This window comes from Pseudophryne corroboree, chromosome 9, assembly GCF_028390025.1.
Source record: "Pseudophryne corroboree isolate aPseCor3 chromosome 9, aPseCor3.hap2, whole genome shotgun sequence".
NCBI classification, from domain to species: Eukaryota; Metazoa; Chordata; class Amphibia; order Anura; family Myobatrachidae; genus Pseudophryne; species Pseudophryne corroboree.
Window position 1 is genome coordinate 82,043,380 of NC_086452.1, and position 22,357 is coordinate 82,065,736.

General features: G+C 48.2%; 1 long non-coding RNA gene across 2 annotated transcripts in view; it reads right to left on the minus strand.

The window, feature by feature from the left end:
- Positions 1-22,357, minus strand: part of LOC134956708 (uncharacterized) — a 240,495-nt gene that overhangs the window by 67,387 nt on the left and 150,751 nt on the right. For both annotated transcript variants that reach the window (XR_010186115.1, XR_010186114.1), the window contains exon 3: positions 11,855-11,987. This is a non-coding gene — a long non-coding RNA (uncharacterized LOC134956708). The remainder of the gene's footprint in view (positions 1-11,854; positions 11,988-22,357) is intronic.

Consider the following 22,357-nt stretch of genomic DNA (forward strand, 5'->3'; position numbering starts at 1 on the left):
GCAGTGGGACTGCAATGCCAACCCTAGATGGGCCAGGTGTTTGTGCCGCACATTTGTGTCGCTTAGCTTAGTCATATAGCTACCTCATTGCGCACTTTTACTTCTTGGCATGATGTGCTGTTTGGGTACTATTTTTATATATGCCCTCCTTTTTGACACTGCAGTGCCACTCCTAGATGGGCCAATTGTTTGTGTCGCTTAGCTTAGTCATACAGCTACCTTATTGCACCACTTTTTCTTCTTTGCATGATGTGCTGTTTGGGGACTAGTTTTTTTAAGTGCCATCCTGTCTGCCACTGCAGTGCCACTCCTAGATGGGCCAGGTGTTTGTGTCGCACACTTGTGTCTCTTAGCTTAGTCATACAGCAACCTTGGTGCACCTCTTTTTCATCTTTGCATTATGTGCTGTTTGGGGCATGTTTTTTTTAAAGTTCCATCCTGCCTGACACTGCCGTATAAGTCCACCAATAAGTCCACCTAAGACTGCTGTATTAGTCATGGGGTACTGCAGTATAAGTTCACCAATTGCAGAATTTTTGAAAAATGACAAGGGCGTGCAGGAGATGCTGTCAGTGGACTGAAAAATTGCGGCCCACTTTCGACATTGTCTTTGCAAACGCATGTGACCAATTTGTCTGAAATTCTATTACCAGATAGGTTCAGGTATTGTAACAGGTAATATTTAGTGTGCTGGGTCGATACCAGGGGGTAAAATAGCACCCCCCTCTCTGTCTGAAAATTTTTAACTTCACAGATTGAAAGAATCTGTATCTGTATGAAAGAACACTGTTCTGGACTTGTGATGATTACTCAAGATAAGCGCCAATTACCGCTATTTGTTTAATATACTGTATGTATACATATATATAGTCAGAAAAAATAGTATAGTCAGAAAATACTTTTAGATTTAATAACTTCCATATTTATTTGTATTTTTTAGAACTTGTTCACTGTAGTCTTTGATCGCATAGACATTATACGATATCTTTGTTTCTTAGGGTATTGCTAGTTTTAGTAACCTCAAGCAATGTTTGGTAAAAACTAAAATAAACAAGAAGCCAAGTGATGTTTTAAGAGGAGCTTTCAGAGTATATACAGAGAACAAAAAGGGTCTGATCAAACAGCTAGCTGGTTACAAAGGCAAGGAGAACAATTGATCAAAAGTTACAATATTTATAAAGCGTATTATGCTCTTTGAGGTTGAAACTCTACTTTCCAGTATATAGAACTTTGGAATACATATATAAAGTATTTTTTTTTTTTGCTTTACTTTAATAATGGTTCCCATGTTCCAGGTTCGATTTGTAGTGTGCTGTTGTGATTCTCCATTATTTTGACGTAAAAAATAACTTATTTAGACTTCTGAAAAATATCTCATTGTCAGTAACAGGTAATCATCTCCATAAATCCAAGGCTGAAATATATATTCTTATATACACAAGTGTGGTTCAATAAGTAAGATAACAAGACCTCTCACGTGTGTTGTCTATCATTCTGATTTCCTGCCAGAGCAGGTAGACCACTGCTTCCCCTTACTGCCATTAGATTGTGCCTCATATCATTCATACTGTCCCAACATCAATAAGATGCAGAAACATGGTCACACATTGCGGTGTGTAGTGTCATCAGATTTCTGTGTCTAAAGGGCTGGGTGCACTGCCTGTGTTGGACATTCTTGGCCAGCTGGATCACTGCTTGTCTTGAATGTCTGCCCTACCATTATCAAAGCCAGTGCCCCAAACTCAAACCAGTTTCCATTACATGACGTTATCACCATACACCTTGACAAGTTGGTGATAAATTTCAGCTCTTAGATGCAGAAATCTGATCACACTACACACCCCAATGTTTGACCATGTGTCCATCAGCCCGCCATCTTACACCTGATGTTGGGACAGTATGTCTAACATGAGGTGCTGTCTAATGGCTGTTGGGGATGCAGTGGTCTACCTGCTCTGGCCTGGCGGGAAATAAGACTGAAATAGAGACATTACACATGTGAGAGGTCTTGTTACCTTACTTATTGAACCACCCGTGTGTGTGTGTGTGTGTGTGTGTGTGTGTGTGTGTGTGTGTATACACTGCTCAAAAAAATAAAGGGAACACTAAAATAACACATCCTACATCTGAATGAATGAAATATTCTTATTAAATACTTTGTTCTTTACATAGTTGAATGTGCTGACAACAAAATCACACAAAAATTATCAATGGAAATCAAATTTATTAACCCATAGAGGTCTGGATTTGGAGTCACACTCAAAATTAAAGTGGAAAAACACACTACAGGCTGATCCAACTTTGATGTAATGTCCTTAAAACAAGTAAAAATGAGGCTCAGCAGTGTGTGTGGCCTCCACGTGCCTGTATGACCTCCCTACAATGCCTGGGCATGCTCCTGATGAGGTGGCAGATGGTCTCCTGAGGGATCTCCTCCCAGACCTGGACTAAAGCATCCGCCAACTCCTGGACAGTCTTTGGTGCAACATGGCGTTTGTGGATGGAGCGAGACATGATGTCCCAGATGTGCTCAATTGGATTCAGGTCTGGGGAACGGGCGGGCCAGTCCATAGCATCAATGCCTTCGTCTTGCAGGAACTGCTGACACACTCCAGCCACATGAGGTCTAGCATTGTCTTGCATTAGGAGGAACCCAGGGCCAACCGCACCAGCATATGGTCTCACAAGGGGTCTGAGGATCTCATCTCGGTATCTAATGGCAGTCAGACTGCCTCTGGCGAGCACATGGAGGGCTGTGCGGCCCCCCAAAGAAATGCCACTCCACACCATTACTGACCCACTGCCAAACCGATCATGCTGGAGGATGTTGCAGGCAGCAGAACGTTCTCCTTGGCGTCTCCAGACTCTGTCACGTCTGTCACATGTGCTCAGTGAGAACCTGCTTTCATCTGTGAAGAGCACAGTGCGCCAGTGGCGAATTTGCCAATCTTGGTGTTCTCTGGCAAATGCCAAACGTCCTGCACGGTGTTGGGCTGTAAGCACAACCCCCACCTGTGGACGTCGGGCCCTCATACCACCCTCATGGAGTCTGTTTTGATCGTTTGAGTAGACACATGCACATTTGTGGCTTGCTGGAGGTCATTTTGCAGGGCTTTGGCAGTGCTCCTCCTGTTACTCCTTACTCAAAGGCGGAGGTAGCGGTCCTGCTGCTGGGTTGTTGCCCTCCTACGGCCTCTTCCACGTCTCCTGATGTACTGGCCTGTCTCCTGGTAGCGCCTCCATGCTCTGGACACTACGCTGACAGACACAGCAAACCTTCTTGCCACAGCTCGCATTGATGTGCCATCCTGGATGAGCTGCACTACCTGAGCCACTTGTGTGGGTTGTAGACTCCGTCTCATGCTACCACTATAGTGAAAGCACCGCCAGCTTTCAAAAGTGACCAAAACATCAGCCAGAAAGCATAGGAGCTGAGAAGTGGTCTGTGGTCACCACCTGCAGAACAACTCCTTTATTGGGGGTGTCTAGCTAATTGCCTATAATTTCCACCTGTTGTCTATTCCATTTGCACAACAGCATGTGATATTGATTGTCAATCAGTGTTGCTTCCTAAGTGGACAGTTTGATTTCACAGAAGTGTGATTAACTTGGAGTTACATTGTGTTGTTTAAGTGTTCCCTTTATTTTTTTGAGCAGTGTATATATATATATATATATACATCTGTTAATAAATCCATAGCTGTCCCTTGACTTGTGGTGGTTCCTTAGGAAATGTGTATGGGGCAGTTTCTGGGAATTTACATTTTATCATGTGACGACTACTTATAAAATCATTATGGGGGAATAATCTCTTGTATCTTTAAAAATAATTCCGGTATATTACGCTCAAAAAATAGTGTTGTTGTTTTGTCAGATAAAGTAGATGCAAGTGGTTTTTATTTTCTACCATTTTCTACAATTGCAGAAACATCCGCCTCCGTGATTAATGAAAGATGATACAGCCAAATAAACATGGTATCATTTTAAGCAAAAGCGCTAATGGAATTTTAATCTCTTTTTACCCAGAACATCCTTTTATCTCTCCTGATCGATAAGTTGTTATTACACTAGCTGACAATTGTCAGTTCTTCAATCTGAAGTACGATGAGGTCATATCTAGATAATTTCTAGGCTGTATGAACATTCTGACCCTTCTCAGTAAATAACGACAAAAAGAAATTATAAATCTGTTCACAGCAGAAAGTTGTTTAGCTTCCTTTAGCATCTCTGCTTGTAAAAGAACATACAGACATGGACTTACAGCACTGATCTTTTGGAGCGCAGAATCTTTATTACGCTAAACCCTACAACACGCACTATACTCACCACTGACGGACTAGGGCTGTAAATCGGCCAGGGCATTCATAAGCATACGCGCGCTCGTCACGGGGGCGCGCCGACACGATGTACAGGGGCGTGCCACGAGTCATGGGGGCGTGGACTCGTGCACGCCCCCATTACCATTGCGACGCTGGCTGGGGGCGTGGACTTGCAGCATGCCCTCATTTGAAGGAGACCAGTGGGGGCGACTGAACCAGAGAGTCGGGGGCTGCGCTGCGGACGGCCTACTCGGCTCTCTGAGGGACCGGATCGGCTCACCTGCCCATCGCCCGTTCTGGAATGTTCCAGAAGCACCAAATGGAAAGTCCGGCCCTGATACTCACTAATGTTGATTTGCTGTCGTATGCTTGTATTTAAAACTTCTTTTTCTAGTTCAGGTTTGCAGAAAATACATATGCCTGAATTGCTTTAAAGAAAAGATATTTCAACTTCAATTTTATTTGGCCGGTTCAAAACCCTAAATGATCGTGATTTGTGGGCTGGAGCAAAGTCTTTTTTACTACCATGGCTAAAGTAGCCTCAAACGGAGAGCCTTGAAATCAAATTTGCTGTTCAATGTCAAAGCTTGCTGTTATGAAAAACTTTTAGATGATACATACAGTAAATATAAAAGGATGACAGTTCATCCTTAAGTGGACACATTTTATAGTACATTTTTGGAAATAATTTTCTCATACGTCCTAGAGGATGCTGGGGTCCACTTCAGTACCATGGGGTATAGTCGGTTCCGCAGGAGCCATGGGCACTTTAAGACTTTTTCAGAGTGTGAACTGGCTCCTCCCTCTATGCCCCTCCTCCAGACCTCAGTTTAGAAAATGTGACCAGGCAGACTGGTCGCACTCTAGTGGAGCTCTACTGAGTTTCACTAAAAAGACTTTATGTTAGGTTTTTTATTTTCAGGGAGACTACTGGCAACAGTCTCCCTGCTTCGTGGGACTTAGGGGGAAGAACCAACTTCCTAAATAGTTTCATGGCTCTGCTTCTTGCTGACAGGACACCATTAGCTCCTGAAGGGTACTGAACACTAGCTGCGGCTATGCGCTCACTCCCACAGCACGCCGTCACCCCCCTAACAGAGCCAGAAGTCAGAAGACTGGTGAGTAGTGTTACCGGAGATCTGCAAGTGGGACCTCCGGTCATCGTGACGGCTCAAGGTACCACGTGGCGAGTGGGAACGCTGCGCGGCCATGCTTCCTATAACACAGTGCACAGCAGGGTGCAGGGCGCGGGGGGGCGGGGGGGCGCTCTGGGCAGCATGAAACCTACTCTTAGACTGGCAAAAAGTAGCATATGATGCCGTGGGCACAGTCCTACATTACAGGGGGCGGGGCTTCCTCCTCAGTCAGCCAAATGGCACACTGCTCAGTGCCATTTTCTCCAAGCAGACTGCAGGGAAGAAATGCTGGTCCTCCTCCACTTCTGAAAGAAGTATTAGGGTGCAAATTAGGGGGGCACAGTGTTTTTTTGGTGCTCAATTATACTATTTGGCAAGTGTTAAAGTGCTAAGGGTCTCTGTGGATGTTTTACATGTCACAGGATTTTTAACATTGGTGCTGAGTTGTGAACTGGAAAATCCCTTCTGTGTCCTTCTGACAGATTTTACTGTGGGTCTGTCCCCTATAAGTCCCGAAATGTCTTTGGTGTGTTTGTGCACATGTGTGACATGTCTGAGGCAGGGAGCTCTTCCCATGAGGGAGCCATTTTAGGAACACAGCGTTGTAATGTGGTGGCGCTGTCGGCACACCACGAGCCTGAATGGGTAAAAGAATTATGTGATAGTGTGAATCATATCAGTAAGAGATTGGATAAGTCTGAGTCTCATGCAGAAACCTGGATAAAATCCGTGAAAGATGTGATTTTTAATAGTCCTGCCTTTTCATCCACAGGGGAACCCTCTGGGTCACATAAAAGGTAATTTACACAAGTAGTACAAACTGATACCGACACGGACTCTGATTCCTATGTCGACACTAGTGATTCCAGGGGACTAGATCCAAAATTAGCGAAAAACATTCAGTACATGATTGTTGCTATAAAAGAGGTCTTAGAAGTTACTGAGCCTCCTCCTTTACCACAAGAGAAGGCTTACTTTTATAAAGAAAAGAAAATTAATGTAACTTTTCCTCCATCTCATGAGCTGAACAGTCTCTTTGAGGGAGTCTGGGCAAACCCTGAAAAGAAATTTCAGATTCCCAAAGAATTCAGGTAGCTTACCCTTTCCCTGCAGAGGACAGGAAAAGGTGGGAGTCACCCCCCGTTTTAGACAGTGCCCTGTCAAGGTTAACAAAAAAGGTGATTCTTCCTGCGCCTGGGACGGCTTCACTAAAGGAGCCGGCAGACCGCAAGTTAGAGACTACGTTGAAATCTATTTATGTGGCCAATGGGACACTACTCAGGCCTACCATTGCCTGTGCGTGGGTGAGTAGTGTTATTGAAAAGTGGTAAGAAAACTTGTCATCAGAAATTGACACAACAGATAGATACGAGATACTCCTAACATTAGGTCATATCAAAGACGCTGCTGCGTACATGCTAGAAGCCATTTAAGATATTGGTCTCTTGGGATCAAAAGCCGCTACCATGGCAATCTTAGCACGGAGGGCGTTGTGGATTCACCAATGGAATGCTGACGCAGATTCCAAAAGGAATATGGAGGCTCTCCCGTACAAGGGCGAGGCCTTGTTTGGAGATGGGCTGGATGCCTTAGTTTCTGCGGCTACCGCAGGTAAGTCCACATTCTTGCTCAATGCTCCTGCGCCGGCAAAAAAGACACATCACTCTCAGATGCAGTCCTTTCGGCCCAATAAATACAAAAAGGGTAAAGGTTCCCCTTTCTTTGCGGGTAAAGGAAGGGGAAAAGGGAAAAAGTCCCAGCGTCTCCAGGATCACAGGAGCAGAAATCAACCTCTGCTTCTGACAAATCTTCAGCATGACGCTGGGGCCCCTGTGCGGGAGTCCGCTCAGGTGGGGGCACGTCTGAAACTCTTCAGTCAGTTCTGGGTTCAATCTGGCCTGGACCCGTGGATCTTACAAATAGTGTCCCACGGGTACAAACTGGAGTTTCAAGACATTCCCCCATGCCGATTTTTTAAATCGGCCTTACCAGTTTCTGTCACAGACAGAGAAGTGGTTGCAGCAGCAATACAAAAATTGTGTCAGGATCAAGTCATTGTCCTTGTTCCCTTGTCACAACAAGGAGAAGGTTTTTATTCAAGCCTCTTCGTAGTTCCGAAGCCGGGCGGCTCGGTCAGACCGATTCTGAATTTGAAAACACTGAATCTCTACCTGCAAAGGTTCAAGTTCAAGATGGAATCTCTGAGGGCAGTGATTTCCAGTCTGGAGGAAGGGGATTTCATGGTGCCAGTGGACATAAAAGATGCCTACTTACATGTTCCAATTTATCCTCCACATCAAGCTTATCTGAGATTCGCTGTGCAGGATTGCCATTACCAATTTCAGACGCTGCTGTTCGGACTCTCCACAGCACCAAGGGTGTTCACCAAGGTGATGGCGGAGATGATGGTCCTCCTTCGACAGCAAGGAGTCAACATAATTCCTTACCTGGACGATCTCCTGATAAAAGCGAGGTCCAGGAAAAGGTTGGTGCAGAACATTGCACTCTCCCTGACAGTAGTTCAACAACACGGTTGGATCATCAATTTTCCAAAGTCACAGTTGGAACCGACGACAAGATTGTCCTTTCTGGGGATGATACTGGATACGGAAGTACAAAGGGTATTTCTTCCAGTAGAAAAGGCTCTGGAAATCCAGAGAATGGTCAAACAAATTCTGAAACTAACAAGAGCGTTGATTCATCAATGCATTCGGTTGTTGGGGAAGATGGTAGAGGCCTACGAGGCCATACAGTTTGGCCGATTCCATGCCAGAGTTTTCCAGTGGGACCTGTTGGACAAATGGTCCAGACATCACCTACACATGCATCAGGGGATAATCCTGTCATCCAAAGCCAGAATTTCACTCCTGTGGTGGCTACACAGTTCTCACCTCCTAGAGGGACGCAGGTTCAGGATTCAGGACTGGGTCCTAGTAACCACGGATGCGAGTCTCCGAGGCTGGGGAGTAGTCACTCAGGGGGAAAGCTTCCAAGGAAGATGGTCAAGTCAAGAAACTTGTCTTCCCATAAACGTTCTGGAGTTGAGAGCCATTTACAATGGCCTTCTACAAGCGGTACATCTTCTTCAAGATCAACCCGTACAGATCCAGTCAGACAATGTAACAGCAGTCACGTACATAAACCGTAAGGGCGGAACGAAAAGCAGAGCGGCGATGGCAGAGGTGACAAAGATCTTCCTCTGGGCAGAAAGACATGTAAGAGCTCTGTCAGCAATTTTCATTCCGGGAGTGGACAACTGGGAAGCAGACTTCCTCAGCAGACACGATCTCCATCCAGGAGAATGGGGCCTCGACCACGAAGTCTTCGCAGAGGTGACAGGTCTTTGGGGAGTTCCTCAAGTAGACATGATGGCATCTCGTCTCAACAAGAAGCTTCAGAGATATTGTTCCAGGTCGAGAGACCCTCAAGCAATAGCAGTGGATGCACTAGTGACCCAGTGGGTGTTTCGGTCGGTGTATGTCTTCCCTCCACTTCCACTCCGAAAATTCTCAAGATCATAAGAAGAGCAAGGGTTCGAGCGATCCTCATTGTCCCAGACTGGCCAAGGAGGGCTTGGTATCCAGATCTTCAGGAGTTGCTCATAGAAGATCCTCAGCCTCTTCCTCTTCGCGAGGACCTGCTGCTGCAGGGGCCGTGCGTGTATCAAGACTTACCGCGGCTACGTTTGACGGCATGGCTGTTGAGCGCCGGATCCTAGCCCAAAAGGGTATTCCCAAAGAAGTCATTCCCACTCTTATTCAGGCCAGGAAAGGAGTAACGTCTAAACATTACCACCGTATTTGGAGAAAATATGTGTCTTGGTGTGAAACCAAGAAGGCTCCAACAGAAGAGTTTCAGTTAGGACGTTTTCTCCATTTTCTCCAGGAGGGTGTGGATGCGGGCCTACGATTGGGTTCAATCAAGGTCCAAATTTCAGCCTTGTCCGTATTTTTTCAGAAACAATTGGCCTCCCTTCCAGAAGTTCAGACGTTCGTGAAAAGGGGTTCTGCACATCCAACCTCCATTTGTGCCTCCGGTGGCACCATGGGCTCTTAATGTGGTGTTGCAGTTCCTTCAATCGGATTAGTTTGAACATCTCCAGGAGATAGAGTTGAAGTTTCTCACTTGGAAAGTGGTCATGCTGTTGGCCTTGGCATCCGCAAGAAGGGTGTCTGAGTTAGGGGCCTTGTCTCACAAGAGCCCTTACTTGATATTCCATGAAGATAAGGCTGAGCTAAGAACTCGTCAGCAGTTTCTTCCAAAGGTGGTTTCTTCTTTCCATATAAACCAGCCTATTGTGGTGCCAGTGGCTACTGACACCTTTGATGCTTCAAGGTCTCTGGATGTGGTCAGAGCTTTGAGAATTTATATTGCAAGAAAAGATACGGAAAACAGAGGCTCTATTTGTCCTGTATGCTCCCAACAAGTTTGGGTGTCCTGCTTCTAAGCAGACTATTGCGCGTTGGATCAGAGGTACGATTCAGCATGCTCATTCCATGGCAGGATTGCCGATACCGAATTCGGTGAATGCCCATCCTACTAGAAAGGTGGGCTCATCCTGGGCGTTTGCCCAGGGGGTCTCGGCATTACAACTTTGCCGAGTAGCTACTTGGTCAGGGACAAACACGTTTGCTAAGTTTTACAAGTTTGACACCTTGACCGATGAGGACCTAAAGTTTGGTTAATCGGTGCTGCAGGGTCATCCGCACTCTCCCGCCCGTACTGGAGCTTTGGTATAACCCCATGGTACTGAAGTGGACCCCAGCATCCTCTAGGACGTATGAGAAAACAGGATTTTAATACCTACCGGTAAATCCTTTTCTCCTAGTCCGTAGAGGATGCTGGGCACCCAACCCAGTGCGTACTTTACCTGCAGTTGTTAATTTGTTAAAATTTCTTCAGCACGTTTGCTGTAATGTTTCATGCTAGTTAGCATGTGTTGTGTTGAATGCCATGTTGTGCGGCATGGTTGAGGTGTGAGCTGGTATGAATCTCACCATTAACTTAAAAAGTAAATCCTTTCCTCGTAATGTCCGTCTCCCTGGGCACAGTTCCTATACTGAGGTCTGGAGGAGGGGCATAGAGGAAGGAGCCAGTTCACACTCTGAAAAAGTCATAAAGTGCCCCTGGCTCCTGCAGAACCATCTATACCCCATGGTACTGAAGTGGACCCCAGCATCCTCTACGGACTGGGAGAAAAGGATTTACCGGTAGGTATTAAAATCCTGTTTAAATCAGCAAAACAAGAAAAACAGCAATTTATGCTGGGCACACTCAAATATATATATCTGCAGATCAATTGATCTGCAGATATATCTATGGACGGACCGGGCAGTGTGTTGAGCATACACACTGCGCGATCCATCGGGGACTGACGTCAAGAACTGGATGGGCGTTTACATGCGCCTACCCAGTTCAGCCGGCAATCACCGCCGGCTGCTGCAGAATGTGTACGGGCGGTCAGCTGACCACCCGTAAACACACAGTGATGCGCCAATATATTGTTAGATATATTGGCCGTCGGCTGTGCTGCAGGGCCGACGCAATATGTCTGCGAACGACGGCGTTCACAGACATATCGCTCATACACACTGGCCGACGAGCCACCGATATATCGGCCAGTGTACTATGTACGCACCATTAGAGTACTAGACAATGTAGGACAAGTACAAGGTAATAATATATAAACATTTCTGCATCAGCAGACATAACACTGAAATAAGCATCAAGGTAACCAAAGCCAAGGCAGAGGTGAATGAAACTGAGGTAACAGGAGGGGAACGGAAGGGAAGCAGAGGGGTGGATGGGAGACAGAGATGGGGGGAGAGGAGACGCAGGAGACTAGGGGGGAAAGATGATAGAGAGGGCAACTGACAGCAAAATAAAGTATTGGGTAGATATTGAGTGATGGGGGAGTTGAAGAAAACCTGGACATACTGTAGTGTGGATGAGATAAATAGGGGGTGAAAAATTGGAATAGCAGTATGGGCTGTAAGATAGAGGCAGTCAGGAGAATTGCAGGAATGCAGGTGAAAGTACTGTGTTGGTACTTGTCTATGTTCAATGGCAATAATATAGTGTCAAGTGAAGTAAAAGTGAAGATTATAAGGTTGCAGAAAGAAACTGAATTATAAGTTAGACTGTGTTAGAAATGAAAGGTTGTTAAGTTAGGCAAAAAAGCAATGGTAATTCAGACATGCCTTTCAAATGTATAAAGGCATAATGACATTGGTACAGCTGTGAATTCATATGTTTGTGAAAAACTGAAAGTATTATTTAAAACACATTTTTGCTGGTGAAGTAGATATTTCTAGCAGAGTCCCAAAACATAGAATTTAGTGTTGTGTGTCCAGGTTACCCAGATAGGAGTTGTTAGTTGTGAAGAGTAAGTGAACTCACATTTGATGTTTGCAGTCCTTCAGTATTCCTGATTTTGGGTAGAATGTTCTCCTTCTGTTTTCCTTTGGTTTAGCGCCAGTATAATGCCAAAGTTGCTGATTCTGAATATGACATCAGTTTTGCTAGATTGACTCTGCTTACACGGATAAGAAACAAGAAAAACACAATAGATAATGCGAACTGCTCAACTGCCAGTGGCCGATCACTTACAGTATATACAGAGGGGAGATACTGTATTCTAGAATGATCACGGAGTGAACATCTAGGGGTAAATTTACTAAGATGGGAGTTCTATTTAAGATGGGATGTTGCCAATAGCGACCAATCAGATTCCAGGAATTATCTTTTAGAAGGTGCTAGATAAATGAGAAGTAGAATCTGATTGGTTGCCATGGGCAACATCCCATCTTTAATAGAACTCCCATCTTAGTAAATTTACCCCCTAGAATATTAATGTTTCATCTTCTATAATGTTCTCGTAGATTCCCTATTAATTGTTTCAAGAGCTAGAGCAATTATGAAAGAACTACTTTCATTTTTTAATTCAGAAACCCCAAAATACCCTAAAGTCGTTCAAATATACTTTGTAACTAAACCATTTTTTGTTGGGTATTATTATTATTATTATTATTATTATTGTTGATTGATTGATTGATTGATTGATTTTTATCATTATCTGTTATTTTTAAGCTGTCAAATGTTATTATTTTAGGTTTGAATGCCATTTATTTATATGTAAATGTACTCACAAATTAAATGAATTAAGCTCTGGATTTGTAAATTCCAGTTATGGGATATCATTAACTCGGACTTTCTTTTTACATTGGCAGTTCTGCTTTTCTGTTCAGTAAAATGAATTCAGTGTTTTTGTCTAAATAGCATTTCCCCTATAGACACAGCTCTGGTTGTTGTTATGTATCACTGCACTCAAGCAGCTGTAATGAGAGGTCTGTCAGACATCCAGCACATTGCGAGACCACAGTCAATAATGTCTTGATCGGCCATCTGCTGCTGAGTGTGCTTATGTCCTGGAAGCTTCCCATTATGGCTAGAGAGTGCCAGACTCTGCAAATTGGGGAACCTGGAAAATTCGAAACATCAAAACTTAAGTAAATAAAAGTTGTATTACATAGGGATCTAAATATAAAGATATAGGTGAGCTGTAAAGAATTTGTGTTTGAATACAATATAAGAATACCAAAAAATGTGTGTGTAAAGTATGAGTAGTTCTCGAGTGATTATTGTTTTTATTCAATTAGATAAGCTGAAGGCTGCATAAGCCTGAGGCAATATAAGCGATCAACTTTTTGTGATTGGTTGTTAAATGACTAAGCAGTTGCTAGGCAGATCAGTTTTCCCATTTGGGTTTTTTCCTATTGGATTAGAGGGTTGTGCATCAAGATGGAGAGGAGGGTCTTAGTTTAGTATATAAGGGGTGGCCATCTTGTTAGACTCCCTCTTGCCTTTCAGTTTATGGCCCAGGAAGGTTAAGTATACCCCCCCTTTTCATATTGCTGTTGCATTGTTATATGCAGTTTACTGTCTCTGGGCATATATCACCCTGTTGCTCCCCCCCCCTGTTGCTGCGCTTTTTCTGTCCAGGTGCCAGTGGGCCTTTATTAGTATCTCCCTCCCCGCCGTCATGTCGCGCCCCAGACGGTCAGCACCCCCCCCTGCCGCCTTGTGGAGTCGGGGAGCGGCCTCCGCTCTCGTTCCCCGAGCATAGGGCTCAGGAGAACTATTTCCACGGCTGCAGACACGCGGCGGGGGCGGGCAGCGACAGCCCGCTCCCCGGCCGGACGCAGGCAGGCGGCCAGCGGCCGCGCGTCACGTGGCGTCTGGCCGCGGGCACAGACTCCCGCAGCATCACAGCCCCCTGCGTCCTCTCCTTCTGTCGGTGCGGGTATCCGCTCCGGCCCCCCTCCTCCTTCCCCGCGGGCGGCTTTCGGCTGCGACCCGGCGGCGCACGTGGTGCCGGGCGGCCGGGGAGGCGCGGCGGGGGGTGAGGGGGGGAACAGTGCACAGCCAGGGACCATGAGCCTGGGACAGCGGGGGGAGACCCCCGCTGTCCTCGGAGCAGCGCAGGGCCACAAGTTGACACTACACAACGCTGGTATTTCCACACCCCAGTGCATAGGGGGGAATGAAGGTGGTTTTAGGCCTGATGTGTCTGGGGCAGGGGCCGTGGCAGTGTCGGCCGCTGCGCCCGCCCCAGCTGCGGTAACATGGCAGGGTTTCGCAGACGCGGCCCCCACGTCGGGGGCCTGCGTCGGCGGCCCCTGGTCATCAGCCCTCCCGGCTGCTTTCGCGGCGTCCCCATTTGCAGGGTTTCAAACCCCTGCCCTCGCCCTTCCAGGGTCATGTCAGTTGGGGTCCACACAGTTGGCCGTCTCGACGGCTTACGTGACACCCGGCACGCCCCTGTCGGTGGAAGCGCAACGGAGCTTCACGGGAGGCCAGCCCTTCTCCGGGGGTGTCCCGTGGCCTCTGGCTCCGACATTCCCCTTAGCCGCCAGCATGCCCTCCATGGGTTTCACGACTGCGTCAGGTACACAGTTTTCCCAGCACGTAACCGACGCGGGCGCAGGCGTGCAGACCACGTGGTCGGTCGGCGGACCTCGGGTCGCGGTGCCCCCTCCGGCCTTTGCGGGCCTTCAGGCGGGACAGTCACTATTCAGGGGGAATCGGGTGGCGCAGGGTTGGCCTCCTCTCCCGGGGCCCCCTCAGTTTCTTCCGGCGTCCGCCGGATGGGCGGGGACGAGCGGCTGCCCGCCGCATGTTGCGTGGCGGCCTTCTTACCCCGCGAATGTCGGGACAGTGAGCGGGGCTGCTTTTACGCAGTCGGTTGGGTACGCCTCGTGGGGGGGGGGGGGTTCCCTCCCTGCAGCTTCCAGGCGGCCGTCCGCCGCGGAGCGGCGGGGCAGGGACTCCTCCTCCGCAGGTTCAAACACTTGGTACTGATGATTTGGTCCCCCCTACGCCTGTTGTCCCCTCTGTTTCTTCCTCACAGGTCCCGTTCAATGCAAGTGCTGCGCCCGGCAGGAGGCGAAGGTCACGGACGAGCGCAACAGCAACCGGGGAGGTGCGGACATCGGCGGAGGCGGTAGCAGCGGACGACGCGGTTCCGGGTCCTTCGATCTCCGGTGAGCTAAACTTCCTTTACACGTTTCAACTTATAGTTCCTCGGCTGCTAGCAGCGTATCATCCGGCTCTCCACGGCGCCCGCGTAAATTAGCTAGGCTCATCGCGCGGCGAATGGCTAAGGAGGCGCATAAGGTGGCCGCTCCTGCGCAGGTGATCCCCTCTGACCCCCTCCCCTCCGTTACGGCGAGATGGTACATTGCGCCAGCACGGCAGTTACAAGGGGGTTTCGCAAGTGCATGCGGGAAAGAATCCGCAAGGGGAAGTATGTAGACATATTCACCCTTACGGAAGAAATGCGGCAAGGATTTTAAGCAGCCAAGAAGCCAGGTGGCATTGGGGAAAATGCGTTTCGCAATTTTCACCAGTGGCTGCGTGGTTTTTTGGTGTTCAGGGCTTGCTACACGGAATCGCGTCCCTCGGAGTATGTCAACTTGGTGAAATATGTGTTTTTAGTACACGATATGTACTTAAAATCCAAGGGTTCCGCGTGGCGGGATTGCGACGAGAAGTTTCGTCGCAATCAGGATGGCAACCCCATCCTGCCCGCGGGTTTTTAGGGACGTTGAGGTGTGGTTGGTGGTCACGCAGCAGGTCAAACCCACCCCGGACGTCGCGGCCAAGAAGCCCGGGGCGGCCGGGGCGGCGGCTTCCCGATTGACGGGGAAAGGCAAGTGCGTTGCCTACTACGACGGCAAATGCGTTAAAGGTACGAGTTGTCATTTTCGCCACTCATGTAGGTTGTGCGGAGACAGTCACCCGGCCAAGGAATGCACCGCGGCGACAGGCAGTAAGCCGGCCGCTTACACCAAGGACGGTGGAGGTGGCAAGTAAGGCCTTCTCCCCGATTTTAGTTCCGAGTTGCAGCGCTGGCTTACCTTGTACCCCGATGTGGCGGCGGCATCGTTTCTCTTGGAGGGCTTTCAGCACGGTTTTCGTTTGCTACTCCCGGATTCGGTGTATGTGGTTGCACGCCAGAATTTGAGATCGGCTCGGGAATTCCCGCAGGAAGTCCGGCGGAAGGTTGTCGGGGAGATCGGGCTGGGGCGCATGGCTGGGCCCTACGCCTTTTCCCCGCTGCCCTCCTTGTGCATTTCCCCAGTAGGGGTAGTGCCCAAGAAGGCCATAGGCAAGTTTCGTTTGATACAGCACTTGTTGCACCCGCTGGGGTTGTCGGTCAACGACGCTATCCCGGAAGCCCAGTGCAGATTTCGATATCAGTCGTTTGACGGCGCGCTGCGATTAGTGCGGGATTGTGGTCCGGGGAGTCTGTTGGCAAAATGGGACGTGGAGTCGGCCTTTCGGCTACTCCCGCTACACCCAGATACCCTACGGTTTCTGGGTTTCAAAATGGGGGGCGAATTCTACGTCGATCGGTGTCTCCCCATGGGTTGCTCTGTCTCCTGAGCCTACTTTGAGTGCTTTAGCACATTTTTGCACGGGTGCGTCCAGACCGCCTCCGGGCAGCTGGGGGTGGCTCACTACCTGGATGATTTTCTTTTTGTAGGGCCCGGAGACAGTTCGGTCTGTGGGGACATTTCTCTCGGTGGCCAGGTCGTTATTCTGCGCTTTAGGGGTACCGGTGGCGCAGGATAAGTGCGAGGGTCCTTGCACTTGTCTTGGCTACTTAAGTATAGAAATGGACACGGTAGGGGGGTGCTGTCGCTTGCCCGAAGATAAGGTGCGGAAACTAGTGGGTTTTGATTACAGACGGTTTAGCAAACGCAGGGTTCGACTTAAGCAGGTGCAGTCCTTGCTTGGTTCTCTCAATTTTGCGTGTCGGATTATCCCCATGGTCAGGATTTTCTGTCGCAAACTCGAACGGGCCACCGCGGGGACGTTTCGGCAGAATCACTCAGTGTACCTTTCCCGCGAGATCAAGGATGATTTGCGGATTTGGGTCTCGATCCTGGTGTCCTTCAACAGGGAAGTTTTCAGGCCCGCTACTTGTTGTTCCAGTAAGCAGCTGCAATTGTTCACGGATGCGTCCGGCAGTCTAAGGTTTGGCGCGTTCTTCGCTGGCGCATGGTGCGCTGCGCCCTGGCCGGCATCTTGGGTAGCGCGTGGGTTTACCAAGAACCTTCTGTTGCTGGAATTGTTCCCTATCATCGTGGCGCTTGAGTTATGGGCCGGACGGTTCGCAAATAAGGACATTTTGTGTCTTTGCGACAACTTGGGGGTAGGGCATGCGATTAATAATCAGCGTTCCTCCTCTCCGCAGGCGCTGCGACTGCTAAGGCATTGAGTGTTGGTTTGTTTGCAGCGTAATATTAATTTTAGGGCTCGCCACGTTCCTGGAGTTGACAATGGAATTGCGGATGCATTGTCCCGGTTCCAGTTTGACAAATTCTGGACGTTGGTTCCGGGTGCGGAGGCAGAGGGGTTACAGTGCCCACCTTCTGTCTGGCGCATGGTCGAAGCGTTTTAACGGCATTAGCCAGGTGTGCACTGGCTCCCTCCACGCTGCGTAGCGTATGATGCTGCATGGCGGGATTGGTCAGCCTTTCAGAGTAGGTACGGGGTAGCAGGTGAGTCCTCGGCCGACGCCCTGTTGACCTTTGTTTGGGAGCATTACCAGAACGGCAGGTCAAAAGCGGCCATGGCTACTGCCCTTGCGGGCATCGCCTTTCACTCGCGACTCCACGGGACGGCGGACCCCACGGGGTCGTTCGTCCTTTCCAGAGCGCTGAAAGGTGGGGCTAGGTTGCACCCGGCGCCTGCGGATTCGCGTAGGCCTATAACTTTGCAGCTGCTAGCAGAATTGATGCGGGTGCGGCCTCGGATTGCGTCCTCGGAATTTGAGGCGGCATTGTTTAGTAGCGCGTATGCCCTGGCCTTTTTTGGGGCTTTTCGGGTGTGCGAGTTAGTGGCGAGCAGCAAGGCGTCCCGGGAATCGGGTCTGCTCTACGAGAATGTGCGCCTGCAGGAAGGCCTGTTGCTCTGTAGGATTGTGCGGTCCAAGACAGATCAAACAGGTCGGGGTCGCTGGTTATCCTTGGAGGCTCAGGGAGGTACGGGCGCTTGCCAGCTGCGGCTGACGCAGGAGTATGTGCGGTTAAGACCTCCGGGGGGTAACCAGTTGTTGGTGCACGCGCAGTCGGACCCTCAGACAAAGTTTCAGTTCCCATCGGTGTTCAAGGAATGTTTGACGGCGTTGGGCTTACAGGAGGCGGACTTCGGTACTCATTCCTTTCGGATTGGGGCGGCTACCCATGCGGCGGCCGCTGGTTCATCACCAGCGGCTATTCGGGAGTTGGGTCGCTGGAAGTCGGCCTCATATAAGTCTTATGTCCGTATAGATAAGTTATAAGTGCGCCTGTTGCGCTAACCCAAAAACATGTTTACTCGTCGGTTTTTGAACGCTTACCGTTCAGGAATCGAGGGTGTGAAGCGAATTTTTAAAATTTTTCCTCCGAGGGGGCCTAATTTCAATTGTCTGTTCTATCAAGGTCCACGGGAGGTTTTTTGAGTTTTCTCCTTCACTTGGGTTTAATTGGTTACGTTGTGTTTAAGTTACAGATTATGTGCATAATCTGACATTAGGATATTTTCTTTTACAGCTGTCATCAATGTTGGAGACCACATATGGATGGTTGGTCATTCATATGTTTTTTTTGGGCGGAGAAACATCCTATGGCGTCTAGGGCGACTGAGATTTTTGGGTCCAGGCAATTTAGATGGTTAGGTGTTAGGGGCATGTTGTGGGGTGATCTGTTGCGAGTCCTTTTTTCTAGGGAACGCCGCTGGGGTCGCCCCAGTTGTATTATCATTCATTTGGGTGGTAATGATCTGGGCCGAGTTAAGGGTGTAGACTTGATTTTGTCTATAAAGGCGGATATGGTGGCGATACGTTGTCACTGGCCGGGGGTATGCATTATCTGGTCGGAAATGGTGCCCCGTTTCCATTGGCGTGGTGCGGTGTTTTTCTCGGCGCTGGAGAAAGCACGCAAAAAGGTGAACTCGACGGTGTCTCTTTTTGTCAAGGCCATAGGCGGAGTGGCAATTAAGCATCCTCTGCTGGTGCTGCGGAACAGGCAATGCTATAGAGACGATGGGGTTCACCTTTCGCCGGATGGAGTGCAGTTTTTTCTGGAGGATATTTTCGGTCCTTTTCGTTAGAGCTAGTTAGTTTCTGGTTGATTTTCTGTTTGCGGATGGCGGTGGCGGTTTGGTAAACCTTGGTGGCGGGAAATCGCTGCCAACCAGCTGTCACACAGGCATAAGTGGTCATTGTGGGGCTCCCTCTTTAAATGGACGGCAGGTGTGTCCTTTTCTTGCGGTTGGACATTTAGACGTTCCCCTGCGGGAACCGAACGTTTGCCAGAGAAAGAGGGGTAAGGCCAGCACAATGCGGGTTATGCGGGAAGGAGGCGGGGTATGTGTACTCCCCTCCTTGGTTTGATGGTTTGTCATCTAGGTGACGGGTGCTGGTGTTTGGCAGTGGTTTTCTGTTTGCCATCCTCCAAACTAAAGTTAATATATATTCAATTCAATTCTAATTCGGCCTCAATTATTAGTTTAAAGAGTTGGTCAGCGGTTAATAAACATCGTCTGACCTTTAACTCCAGCTACTGTGTCCGTGTCTTTATTTCAGTGTGTGGTGTGGTTTTATTTAGTGATAAGCTAGCTTAAATACAAGGTTTATGTAATCACAATAAAGTTATGAGCGGCTTAGATAAGCTGAAGGCTGCATAAGCCTGAGGCAATATAAGCGATCAACTTTTTGTGATTGGTTGTTAAATGACTAAGCAGTTGCTAGGCAGATCAGTTTTCCCATTTGGGTTTTTTCCTATTGGATTAGAGGGTTGTGCATCAAGATGGAGAGGAGGGTCTTAGTTTAGTATATAAGGGGTGGCCATCTTGTTAGACTCCCTCTTGCCTTTCAGTTTATGCCCGCCCGCCCTCCCAGAATGCGTCTACGTTTTTTGTTCTTGCTGTGGGCTATTGAAAGCCAGATTGGCGGGAAATCGCTGCCAACCAGCTGTCACACAGGCATAAGTGGTCATTGTGGGGCTCCCTCTTTAAATGGACGGCAGGTGTGTCCTTTTCTTGCGGTTGGACATTTAGACGTTCCCCTGCGGGAACCGAACGTTTGCCAGAGAAAGAGGGGTAAGGCCAGCACAATGCGGGTTATGCGGGAAGGAGGCGGGGTATGTGTACTCCCCTCCTTGGTTTGATGGTTTGTCATCTAGGTGACGGGTGCTGGTGTTTGGCAGTGGTTTTCTGTTTGCCATCCTCCAAACTAAAGTTAATATATATTCAATTCAATTCTAATTCGGCCTCAATTATTAGTTTAAAGAGTTGGTCAGCGGTTAATAAACATCGTCTGACCTTTAACTCCAGCTACTGTGTCCGTGTCTTTATTTCAGTGTGTGGTGTGGTTTTATTTAGTGATAAGCTAGCTTAAATACAAGGTTTATGTAATCACAATAAAGTTATGAGCGGCTTATACATTTTTTTATTTCCCATTTTGCTTAGTTCACTCATCTGTTTTATTATCTTCTAGTTACTTATTTAATTTATAATTATTTTAGCAATGAAATACCATTGATACCGCTATAGTTTTTTCACTGGTATGCTGCCCTGGGCTTTCTGGCTTATGCTGGTGTTTTGGGGTGCCACACCCTACACCTAGATATAGCGCTAGGGACCCCAAATATACAGAGACGCCTTGATGCGGCTTTGGCGCTTAGTCACACATTTGTGCAAATATGTGTAACCAAGATCTCTGAAGTCTAATATTATGTGGGATTTATATCTGGTTACTGTTATCATTCAGGGTGCTGGGGGAAACAATGTCTCACCATTGAACAACCCCCCCCCCCCCCCCCCCCCGATATCTTAAAAAAAGTATGAAGATGTCATAATAAGATAATTCTTACCGGATGGACCCATACAGTCCCGTGCAACCAGTGGAGCTATAGACATACTGTGGGTAATTCAGACCTGATCGCAGCAGCAAATTTGTTAGCAGCTGGGCAAAACCGTGTGCAGTGCAGGTAGGGCAGCTGTAACATGTGCAGAGAGCGTTAGATTTGGGTGGGGTGTGTTCAAACTGAAATCTAAATTGCAGTGTAAAAATAAAGCAGCCAGTATTTACCCTGCACAGAAATAATATAACTCACCCAAATCTAACTCTCTCTGCACATGTTACATCTGCCCCACCTGCAGTGCACATGGTTTTGCCCATCTGCTAACAAATTTGCTGCTATGATCAGGTCTGAATTTCCCCCACTGTACTGTAGATTTTAATTTATCTCGCACACAATTCATCAGGTGTGTGGTGATAGTGATGCAGCAACAACGTACGCATGCATAGATGGATTCGGGAGCACCAAGGCAGGTGCTAGCTTGGAGTTTTATTTTATTTTATTCAAGTGCAGCAACAGTGTGCAAAGATACATGCTGGTACAGGGGGGGGGGGGGGGGGGGGGGGTTGGGGGTCCTGTAGGGGAGGTCCAGTCTGAGTCAACAGCACTGCAGTTGGAAATATGCAGATGATGACCGAATGGTATTAGTTCCCTCAGCACACTGCGCCCCTCGACACTGACTGTCGCCCCTCCTCACCCGTACTGGCATGCGCCTTTGCACATTGTGTTGCTGCACTTGATTAAAATCATTTGCATTTTTTAAAATTCCTAAATGACAGGGGGTGTCCCATTACTATGTGCCCCGGCCATTACCCATATGTGCCCCCCCCCCATTACCCATGTGTGCCTCTGCCCCTCCCCACATTACCCATGTGTAGCTCTGACCACTGCTTTACTTGTTCTGCAGCATGACGACAGAGACAATTTGGCGCGTCGATTATTTTCTTTGCTAATTAGTCGATTAACATGATAGCGAGATGATTCATAGCCTATGTTACTTGACAGATCTAAAGGAACATTTCAGCGAAAACCCGGTTCAGTAATTATCAAGATTATCCTGCACATACATACAAATGAACAATAAGATAGATAGATAGATAGATAGATAGATAGATATTGTTAGATGTGTGTGTGGTGTACAGATGGAGCCGTGCTCATCTGAGGTGGCTACATCGCAAACGTGCACTCCCGGCGTGACGAGTAGGCCATCCGTCCGCCTACTCACACCGGGAGTGCACAGCGACGCTCCCATTCAGAACGTCTCTGTCCGGGCGCACTGATGGAGACGCTCTCCATTAAAGTGAATGGTGCGCGTCTCCATCACAGGTGCGCGCGCCTGGCCGGACAGGGACGCTCTCGGACATAGGCGTGCCTGGGCGGGCGCACCTAGTTACAGATGGAGCCACGACTAGTGTGGCTCCATCTGTATGTATATGTGCGATGTGTGTGTATGTATTGTGGGTAGACAGTATGTGTAGTGTGTGTGTGTGTA